The sequence below is a fragment of the Grus americana genome, chromosome 1 (assembly GCF_028858705.1).
Source record: "Grus americana isolate bGruAme1 chromosome 1, bGruAme1.mat, whole genome shotgun sequence".
Taxonomy (NCBI): Eukaryota; Metazoa; Chordata; class Aves; order Gruiformes; family Gruidae; genus Grus; species Grus americana.
The window spans coordinates 187,541,031-187,551,621 of NC_072852.1; positions in this window are offsets into that span (position 1 = coordinate 187,541,031).

Genomic DNA, 10,591 nt, shown 5'->3' on the forward strand with positions numbered 1-10,591 from the left:
TCTCAGTGCAGGTACCCAGCTACAGGCTGCCAGAAATGGGGATAGGCAGCAGTGTGGACTGGGAGCAAAGTTAGGGAAATTTAAATGCAGAAGCAGAAATGGATGCAGCAGAGAACTGAAAGAGGGAATTCAGAGGATTAGTAGAATGCATGGTCATTACAGTGAAGAGAGAAGATCTGAAGGAGTTTATGCAAATGATAATAAGCATTATTCAAACACAGAAAACAGAGAAAAGTGTCACTTGCATGAAGATTGCCATTTGCTAAGTTAAACCTTCACATACAGAGTCAAAAATTGATTTAGACACCACAGCAGTTTCAATGCCTACCATAGAGCGGGTAGTCTGAACAACCACTCTATGATTTTGAGAGGAACAGGAAGGAAAAAGCTCCATGGTACAGAAGGGAGATTTTTATTTTTCTTTAAAGTGGTTTTGGACTGTTGTAGTCCAGAGGATTTGTGCACACTGAAAAGCACATGGCTGAAATTCAATGTAATTTCAAAGCATCACCAAATCCAGGAAGTAGCAAGATCCCCAGTAAACTTACCAGCAGCATTTGGCTTTCTCTCACCTGTTCCTGGCTGCTCATGGTGAGGAAAATGAGCTCTGGCACTGCAGAGTACCCTAGGTACTTCTGCGAGGAGAGGTGCTGGCACAGATAAACATGGACACATGTGACCTCCTGTGCTCTGTGCTGGGAGTTAGCTGGCAGAGGAGGAGCTGTGAGCCTTCTTCCATGCAAATGGGTGATGATGAAGATATCATTATCATTATCATTATCATCATCATCATCATCATCACCTCAAGTGCAGCACTGGCTTCCAAGTGAGAGCTGGGCTGTGCCAGGCTAGCATGGAGGACATGGTATGTGTCAGCTCCTGCCTGAACAGATACATCTTTAAGGAACAGTAGTCCTGTCTTCCAAAGAAAAAAACATTTGTTAACATTGAGCTGCTCTAGGGATATCTTTAAGCAATTTCTTCCATTATTTTAAGAATGGCTGTACAGCTTCCCAGGACTAATTAATAGAAAGTGTATCGAGACTGAAAGAGCTCCAAATGCATTCAGGATTTTTGGCCCAGGCTCACAGCCTCTCCGCCAGGCTCCAGGGGCAGAGGGCTGTACTCTCTGCATTGCTAACTTGGCAGCAGCAGAGTCGGCACTCTGTGTGTCTTTCACAAAATGTGAATAGTAAAAGGAGTTAAGGGATTATAGAAATAGAGGTGGCCAAGCTTGGAGATGTGAGAATGAGGAGCTAGAGCTTGAAGTGACCACTCGGTGCATCTGTGTTCTGCAGACACTAGAACCGCTGGTGCCTGTGGGCATTGCTTTGCCAGGATGAACATTTGCTTATCTCCAGCTTGGGGTGGCTCTGCAGACGCACCTTTGGAGTAGAGAGCGGCAAGAACACAGCAACGCAATACTGCTGAGGTTAGCACTCTGGGTTCCGGGCAGGTTTTGCAGTTTGTGTGGCTACAGCTACACTGAGGGGTGTTTGCACATGCTGGTGGTGTCCACTAGGGCTGCACCGGCCACATACCTGCAGCGGTATTGAGGCACCAAGACAGCGATCGCTGTACCTTCTCCTGCAGTGCAGAAACCTAAATTGAGTTATGTACAACCAGCCCCCTCTAGTGGCACTTTTTACGTGATGTTTTAATGCCTTGTGAAACTGGATTGGCTTTTTCATTTATTTTATACATATGGTGTGATGAGATATAGTGACATGATCGAGGTTTAAACTGTTTAAATCACTTAGAGTCTCTCTTACCCTGCAGAGTAAGACATATGGAGCAAGTCACCTGAAGTCTCTGTGACAGAGTGAAATGAAATTATGATCAAACCATTCAAACATGAACAAAGCTGCTGCTTGGGAATACACAACTTTTCAGTTCAACACTAACGCTTCTCTCTTCTCCTCTGTGAAAGTCTTCAAGCCTCATTTCCCTTCCTCCTCACCCAGGGCACTTCCAAACACGTCTTTAAATGTAAAGCGAGTATGAGAGGAGATCCACCCCCTAAAACTATACTTGAGCACTTTACTAGCAGTATTTATTGCAGTGTAACTTAAGGCATCTGACCCACATGCTGGAGCATTGGCATCGTATTTTACGTGTGATGGGGTACATACAGAGCTCATGCTTACACAGTTCCTCAGAGAGAACTGGAAAAGCTTAAAATTACAGCCACCTTATGCTGGGGGGGGGGCCCTCAGTTTGATCTCCCCACTAACTTGGGATTTTGAAATTGTGTACCCTGGAGGCAGAGCACAAAGCTTCGGTGAGATCAGAAGAAAAATCATTGCCTTGTTTTATCAAAAGATCATTAAAAATATAACTCTGACTTTCACATCATGTTTAGCTAGCGCAGCAATGGCTTATTACTGGCTGATCAACGCATGGCATTCCTGATTCTCAGATGTGGCCCCAGCTGGAGACAAGAGGTTATAATTAAGCAAAAGTTCAACTTGGCATTTCTTGATGGTTTTGCATTGGGCCCTGCTCCTTTAAACGTGCATACACACATTCGTATGTGCATGTGTACAGGGAGATATGTTTGGAAATACCTGTACAGGCAGGCAGGGTTAGAGGGGAAGGAACCTTTTTATTGCAAGTCCTTTCTCGATTCACTGCTGCAGTCATCTGGAAGGCACCTTAAGGGTGCAGGTAATATGGACAGCGTAGAGAGACACTCCGAGAGCTGTTCCCTTTGCATGCAGAGGATAACATAGCTGTGAGCAACGTACACCCATGCAGTGATTTTGCACAGCTAGTGGGGAGGATTTGGGCCACAGATTATGGCTGACTGGCACGTCCTCTCACATTGCTTACGGAGGAAAAGCCAATGATTGAAGACTGTGTATTGCATTCCTTGGTTGCATGGCTACACCCGTGGCATTTTGTACCTGTACCTGTAAAATACAGACAGGTTTCTAGGCCAACATAACACACAGGGCTGGCTGCTCGACCACCTGGAGCACGCAGTGCGGTTGCCTGGTCCATTCTGGAGTGTGTTTTCCTCCCAGGAAGCAACCGCTTGCTGCAGCCCAGTTGTGCGTTAGGCAAGCACAGGAAAGATGTCTGTGCAGGGGGAGCGAAGTGAAGCTTACAACAGGAAAAATTGCAACGATCTGTGCTTAACAGCACTGTACTGTTGCCCCATCCGATTTACAAAACTCCCAACGGACTTGCTTCTGCTGTTCTGGGCTCTTGCTTTTCACTCTTACCTGCTCCTCGTTTTGTCCTCTCTCGCTCATGTCAGCACACTTTGATACTTCCCTGGCTATTCTTGCCGCCTGCAACAGCCCCACCTCCTGCGCCATCTACACTGCGCCGTCTCTTGGAGTCCGGCTGACCAAGCAACTCACACCTCTCACAATGAGGAGAGAAATGAGGTTTCTGCTGCGTTGACTGAGGCTGGGGGGAAGGAGGTGGTGAACAGATACAAGTCACTGCTCTCCTCCCTCTGTTCTGCTGCCCAGCTTCCTGCCCGCGGACTGTGCCAAATCGCTTTGGAGAGCAAAGCACATCTTTCTGATCAAATGTGAAACACATCCCTCTTCATTCCTTTCTTGTCCTTCATCTTGACTTAGGGAAAAGTCCTCGGGCAGTGTACAGTGTAAAATTTAAGTGATGTCTTATTTTTCAGTGTCCAGTTGCCTGTGGCTGAGAAGCCCAGGACCAGGCATGATGACATACCTTCTCGTGCAGGCACGTAGCTGAACATTAAATATCAGACCGGCCACTTGGCATTTCTATGAGCAGCTTACAACCATCACACGTAACTAGAAGCTCAAGCTTATGCATAAACGTCACAATTTCCTGCAGCCCCAGTGCATGAACTGCCACACAGTGGGTCAATGTGCCATGCCAGAGCCTTGGCACCCTGACACCCCCACCGCTCCGCCTAAGCGCGATCCTGGGACCTCTGTCTCGCTCTGTGACCCCCAGGTGCCAAATGCTGTAGCACTGCATGACGTAGTACAAATCCAAGGATCACATACACACACCGCCCACCCCCTCCACCCCCCCCCTTCTGATGCGTGCTTAGCAGAGAGGAGGGAAGGGACACAGATTTTATTGCAAAAAGGAGGAAATCTCTGGTTCAGCTTTTATTTCACTGGGATACAAAGAGAAATGATTCAGTGTCAGTAACTTTCCTCTTGTTCCTCCTTCCCCTGACTTGGGCAGAGCTCCGGAGAGAAGTCTGGTGCAGCCACAAGTCATCTATTCATTAGTGTTTTGTACAACATCCTTGGTCAGTCAGGATGAGTTAGCAGCAAACAGTAAATACCAGCTGCCTCTCGTCCCTACGTGAGCAGTGCTTGAAACGATCTATGGCACAGCAGAGTGGCAGGACCAGCAGGTAAGTTTTATGCCACCTGCTGTCAAATTTGGACAATAGGTTTTGTTTGAGAAATCTGCCCTTAGGCACTGGCACGATTTCAGCATTTGTTTCCCTGGTAAGACCCAGTGCCCGTACAAGACTGGAAACACCTATGGACTTGCTGACTTGGCAAACAGCGCCCTAAGGACACTCGGATACTACAGCACATGTGGTCACAGCCCACCCTTGGAGACAAAGAAGTGTCATTTTTTTAATGCTGCATGGTAAATGGTATTTCTAGATCTAGAGCAGGTGTGACTCCCTGGATCACAAAATCTGAGGATTTACAATCAATTCCTTTTTCTGAGAAAAAAAGCACGTGCTTGTGTTCTGTCTTCAGTAGGATGTGGGAAGCAAAAGTGTGAGTTAGCTCAATCTTACAGCATCAGAAGGAGGTTTTTTCCCTGTAAGCTTGACTGGAATTCTGAATTCTTTGGACTGGGAAGTTATGTAGGTGAACAAGGGTCAATGGGAAACAGAGTCATGGTTAAGTTAAGTTGTCGAAAGGTGTTTCAGGCTTCACTGGCAGTCAGGTCAAGTTGGAAGAAAGGATGAGTAGTGAAAATGTACCTGGCAAAGAGCAGTGGGGATTTCAGTCATGGAGAAAATGAAGTCTCTTAGTAATAGTCAAAGGCTAATTCATGTGATAAGCACCGGGAAAAATAGAGTTCTTCAGGCTGCCTCTCTGGAGAAGGAACAGGGATAGGGAGCAGGGGAGTACTTGGGCCTGAGATGACTACCCAGGAAGAGACAGTGGCTGGAGGCAATAAGCTGCAGGCACCAAGGTGCTCCTGGTTGGCAGGTAAGGTGTGAAGGAAGGAATGCTGAAGGCTCTGGACCACTGGTGGCAGATGCTAGAGGAAGAGGGGAGGAAATGCTAGAGGGAGAAGGTGTGGCTGTGGAAGCTAGGAACCCTTGGGAAGGTAGGAGTGAATGATGCATCTGCAGGACCGGAAAGGAGGAAAGGATGGCCTGAAGAGTTTGCCAGTGGAAAGGAGGTCTGGGATGACAAAACAGTGAGGAATATTGCTGGGAAAGTATTAAAATAAGGTCATCATACTCCTTTGGTGAGCACTCAGCACGGTGCTGGGACAAGACCGTCCTGGAGACAGGCCCTGGACCCTGCACTGGAGGCCAGATCCAGAATGAGTAGATGGGCTGTTGGTGGATTTACCTGGCAGGAGCAGCTGGAAGGTTGACTTGGGGAAGCTCATGGCCATCTCCAGCCGGCACCTGCTGCAGTGGCAGCAGTTGTGCACATTTGCTCGGTGAAAGGGGAAGTGCGTGTGTTAACTAGCCAGAAAGCAGTTTCAAAATAGGAAGTGTGTAGGATATGCTCGTAGTTATTTCTGCTTTCCCATCAGTCTGTCAAATACAGACTGAGGATCAGGGTCGGGGGGGTGGGTCAAGCCTTTCTAACTCTGGTACAGGCCTTACGCCTGACCGCTGGGACCTACTACAGCGACTGCAGTGCTACTCAACAAGGAGAGAGCCCTACGTGTCTCTGGAGGCATTTAGAGGGGAGTCTGGGGCAACCAGACCATGTTAAGCAGACTCTGAGAGGGAAGGTTGATGAGTGGAGCTGTGAACATGTTGAAATAGTAAATAAATGAAACATAAGAGAATCAAATTTTTCTTCACTGGGGGAACAGACAGGGCCTCTTCACCTTTCTCTGTGCATTTCATCCTTCCTGAGAAAGTCTGACTCCATCACTGTTGTGTCTCTCAAGGTTAGAGAAAGATGCTCCTCTGCTCAGGATGCAGGTCTAGATTTGGGGTGTGCTTCCATCTGTACCATTAGCTTCCTCAGGGCTGTTTCAGCCTTGACTGCACTTTGCTATCCACAAAACAATGCAAACGCTTTTCTCCAATTGCTCATCATATCGTATTTTCCTACTTCAGTGACTTCTCACTCTTTTGTTACACTGGGGCTCTGCTTCAGTCACAGACTCACAAACTTTTTTCTAGCATAACAGTTAGCACTGTGCCAAGGTGTTTTCCTGCAAGAGGAACATTGCTGTTGCAGCCAGATGTTACTGTGGTCTGAGTTAGCTTAGGAAATCTTCTGTTAGATGAGGAGTGTGCTGTGTTAGCAAATAAACTACTCCTCACATTCTTTTGTCTCATCCATGCAATGCGTAGGAGGCCTGAAAATGTACCCTGTTCCAGTAAAACCATTCCCGCTTTGATTTAATTTCACCTTCTGAGAATCCAGGGAGAAGGAATTTGATTTACAGTAACTGTTGGACTGAGATGAGAGCACAGTAAAATGGCTCCCAGTTCCAGGTGAGACAAATAAATTCTCCTTTCCCACACCATGCTCCTTGATGCACAACAGCAGCGTTTCAGCAGTCACTGACTTGCTTTGAAGCGACCACAACACTGCATTCCTTCTGCTTTACGTGAGGCACTGTGACTTCTCCCAGGGAATGCTTCTTGGTGTCGTTTCCTCAGGCAGCAGGCAGGTCTTTCCAGGGACTGGTCCGTGCTACTCTACAGCACTTTTTCTTTTCTTCAGGCTGACAACATCTCAATGAATTTGCTTCCCTTTTATTTGCTAATATCTTCCTCAGTGTCATCCTTAGGTTATGGAATAGCAAAAGAATTTTATTATATTGTTTTATCATAAGGAGCACATCTCAGAGAAATTAATCCGGGCTGTAAAGAGGTAAAAACTGTGTAGAAAGTAAATAAAACAGGCATAGGAGAAGAGGGGCTGGTAACAGTGGAGGTTTACCGCTCTGTTTCATTTTGCCTCTCTGGACAACTGGAAATTTCTTGACTGAACTAGCAGAGGAAGGAATCCAAGAGGAGCTGCTGCTGCTGCTGCTTGGGGAGGTAAAGCGAGTCAGATCACTGCAGACAAGTGACAGAGGGTCAGCGGGAACAGCTGTCAAAAATCAGTGGAGCTCAGCTCCTACAAACATGTTATCCAAACAGCTCTGGGTGCATCCAGATCCTGGACCATCTGCAGCATCAGCAACACAGTGCTGGGGCAGAAGACAGGCACTTGAATAAAATTATGCTTCCGGCGAAGAGCTGAGACTGAAAGATGCTCCACAAGCATTTCATCTTGTTCCCTGAGCTCTCTCTTACACCAGGAATCTGTCCATCAGAAATACCAGATCCCCCATGGTATTTCCACAGATACTCACCCTTAGACCCATGAAGGTTGTAGAGAATCTGGCTCTTGCCCACTAGACCCAGCTGGGCAATTCCTCAACTGCTTATGATTCTTCCATATAAACCAGCTGGTTTTTCAGTCAGAAGGTGCTCTGGCACTCTAACCCCTGTATATCCAGCACACTCAGGGAACTTATTTGGCCCCCAAATCCCCTCTGCTCTCCAGCCCCCCCCCCCCCCCTTAGAGCTATTGTTACTAGGTTCACATGGGGTTTGGTTTGACTGCAAATAAGTGAACCTTAAATGACACACTGAGGGGAAGTCTGCATGGTGGGGATGAAGGAAAAGTACTATTTTTTTTTTCCCTCCTTAAGACATACTCTGTCAAAAGCTCCCAAATAAAAAAAAAAACCTTCAGCACTTTAGTGGGGGAAAATACATTTAGGGAGATGCCATCATTTTATCATTTTATGAAAGGTAAGCAAATGGCAGCTACCAAGCTGTAAACTTACTAGAGCATGCAACTTGTTACACCAACCAATGACAGCCATAGAGATTTTTTTCTAATTAAATCATTAATTTGTAAATAGGCAACATGGCAAAAGTTATTTCAGTCATGTCCCTGTTTGCTGATGTGAAAAACTAGTATTGTCACAGCTTAAAAATCTAGGTCCTAGACTTTCTGCTCCCCATCTACATTCAACCCACGCTGATAATCCAATCAGTGCCTGAAGCCAGATACTGCCTACGATCACTGAAACCCCACAGCAGCTCTCATCTGCATAATAATCATCTGCACAGAATAGATGATGAGGACTCCATGTCTCAGGCCCCCTCAGCACAAGAGGTTTTGGATCTCACGTCCCAAGATAAAGCTGCCCTCATGAGGACATAGGGCATCATGCACTTCCAAGAGAGCTGGATCACTCTGCCACAGAGCCAGGAGAGCAGAGAGGAAGAGGACTCTTGCACTGGGGCCCAAGCACTTGGCTGGAAGGGAAGAGCCATGGGTGCTGCTCTGTGCTCATTGGACTCTGGTTGTGTCTATAACCAGTAAATTAAGCAGCTGTTCTGAGCAATGCAACGTGGATGACTAAATGTGGCACAATTCCAGCCCATGACAGCAAATGCAGATCAGGATTTAGCATGGGCATGGGGCCATTCATAAAAGGCACGTTGGATTTGGTGCCCCCGTGGTGAACAAAAGCATGGATGAACTTGGCCCATCTTGCACCAGCTGCCCTCAGTACCAGAGACCAGATCTGGGCAAGTTTAACAGATTTAACTTGCATTATTATTTTTAATCTAGTCAAATGTAAAATACTGTCATCCTTTGTAGACAGGATGGATGGTTTATTCAGTGCAGAGCTGCTTTTACTCCTGCTAGTCTTGCTCAGCTCTCTCCACACTCCACTAGAGAACATACTACCCAAGCCTTTCTTGTAAACATATTCCGTACCTCCCCTCTCCCTCTTTTAATGATTACATTTCCTTAAATGACCTCCTGGTTTCGCAATCTTTGGAAGACTTACCATTCTATGGTCAGACAGATATACAATGGGATCAAATATGGCGCTTACACGTACAAAATGAAAGGGTCTCGTAGCTTTGTTCAGAATTGTGAGGGACAGCAAATACTCTAAATCAAAGGATACCAGTGATTATGTCAGTGCTGAACCACAGAGGTACAACTGGTATCTCAGAGAGAAGACTTAAGGTGTTTTTCAGAGTATTCAGATTGCTGGTCTAAAAGAAAACTATATTAAGTTGCAACAGGCAGTCCTCAGACAGCACTCACCCAGCAAATATAGGGAAATAGTGATAAATTTCCTTAAGAAAAAAAACACAAATCACAACCCATAAAAATAGGCACATCAGGAGATGAAAGACTTCTGCTGAAGGAGTTGCTTACTCTGTATGCAAAACCAGAGAAAATATTTCTAATAAAACATATAGCTAATTTCTTCTCTTAAAGTGAACGGGTGTGACGGACATCCCTGGAATTAAATGGCCCCATAAAACTATTTAATTACTTGACGTACTTGCTTACAGTTGCAACAAGACCTGTATTTGTGAGTCCATGCTATGCCTGGCAATTAGCATTATTGCATTATTTACGGTAACAGCTGTATGATGTATCATGAAAGATCCTGGCTGCAACGCACCGTACAAAGCCTTAGCAAAGCACTTCCCGCTCCAGACGACTCACAACTGAAACTAAGAGAAAAAAACCCAACAAATCGGTATAAACAAATAACTGGTAGAAAAGCAGTTAAAATTGTTAGCAGCAAGAGTGAGGTATTTGTACTGTGTTCCTTTGAAAACCCGCTCCGATGGGAATTAGTAATAAAACTGCCTTGTCTTGAATTCCGCCTGTGGTGTGAGGCAGGCAGTTAACTAGGAGTAGGTTTCTTTGACTCTTACATCCCTGAGAGTGTTTTTCCAGTAGGGTCCTCCTAAGTGCTCCTGTTGCATCTACATGGCATCAAGGGATTCCGCTCAAAGAATTCAGAGATTTCCACATGCAGGATTTTACTTCCTGCAAAGAATTTCACTGTAGCCATAAAGCCTTCTTTCTTAGTAAGTTCTTATCTTGGATCTGGCTTATCATCTGGTTTAACCTCAGAAATGATCAAATTCAGTACTTATTCACAGAGATATGCTCAGGAAAAGCATATTAAGCTTCTCAGATCAATACTGAATCTCACAACTTGATTCAGAGAACACAGCTACACCCTAAAGACACCTAGAGTTTGTAGCACAGAAGTCACCCCTTCTCATCCAAGCCATTTTGTCACCAAATACAGAAAGATACAGTGCATGCTTTCAGTTTTATCGTGGTTGCTTTATGCCATCCCAGGACAGCAGCTGATAAGAAGACACTCTCACCTCAGCAACCCTGAGAACACCTTGTGGCTACAGGTCTAGTCACCCATGACTTGCTTCTCATCAGAGAAAAGGTTCAGGGTGAATGGCCTCAGCACGTTCCTGTGGTATCTCATGTTGTCACCAGGATGCAAGAATGTGATTTTGGTATGACCCTCCTCCAGGCCTAACAGTCCACTCCTTCAAAAGCAGCAA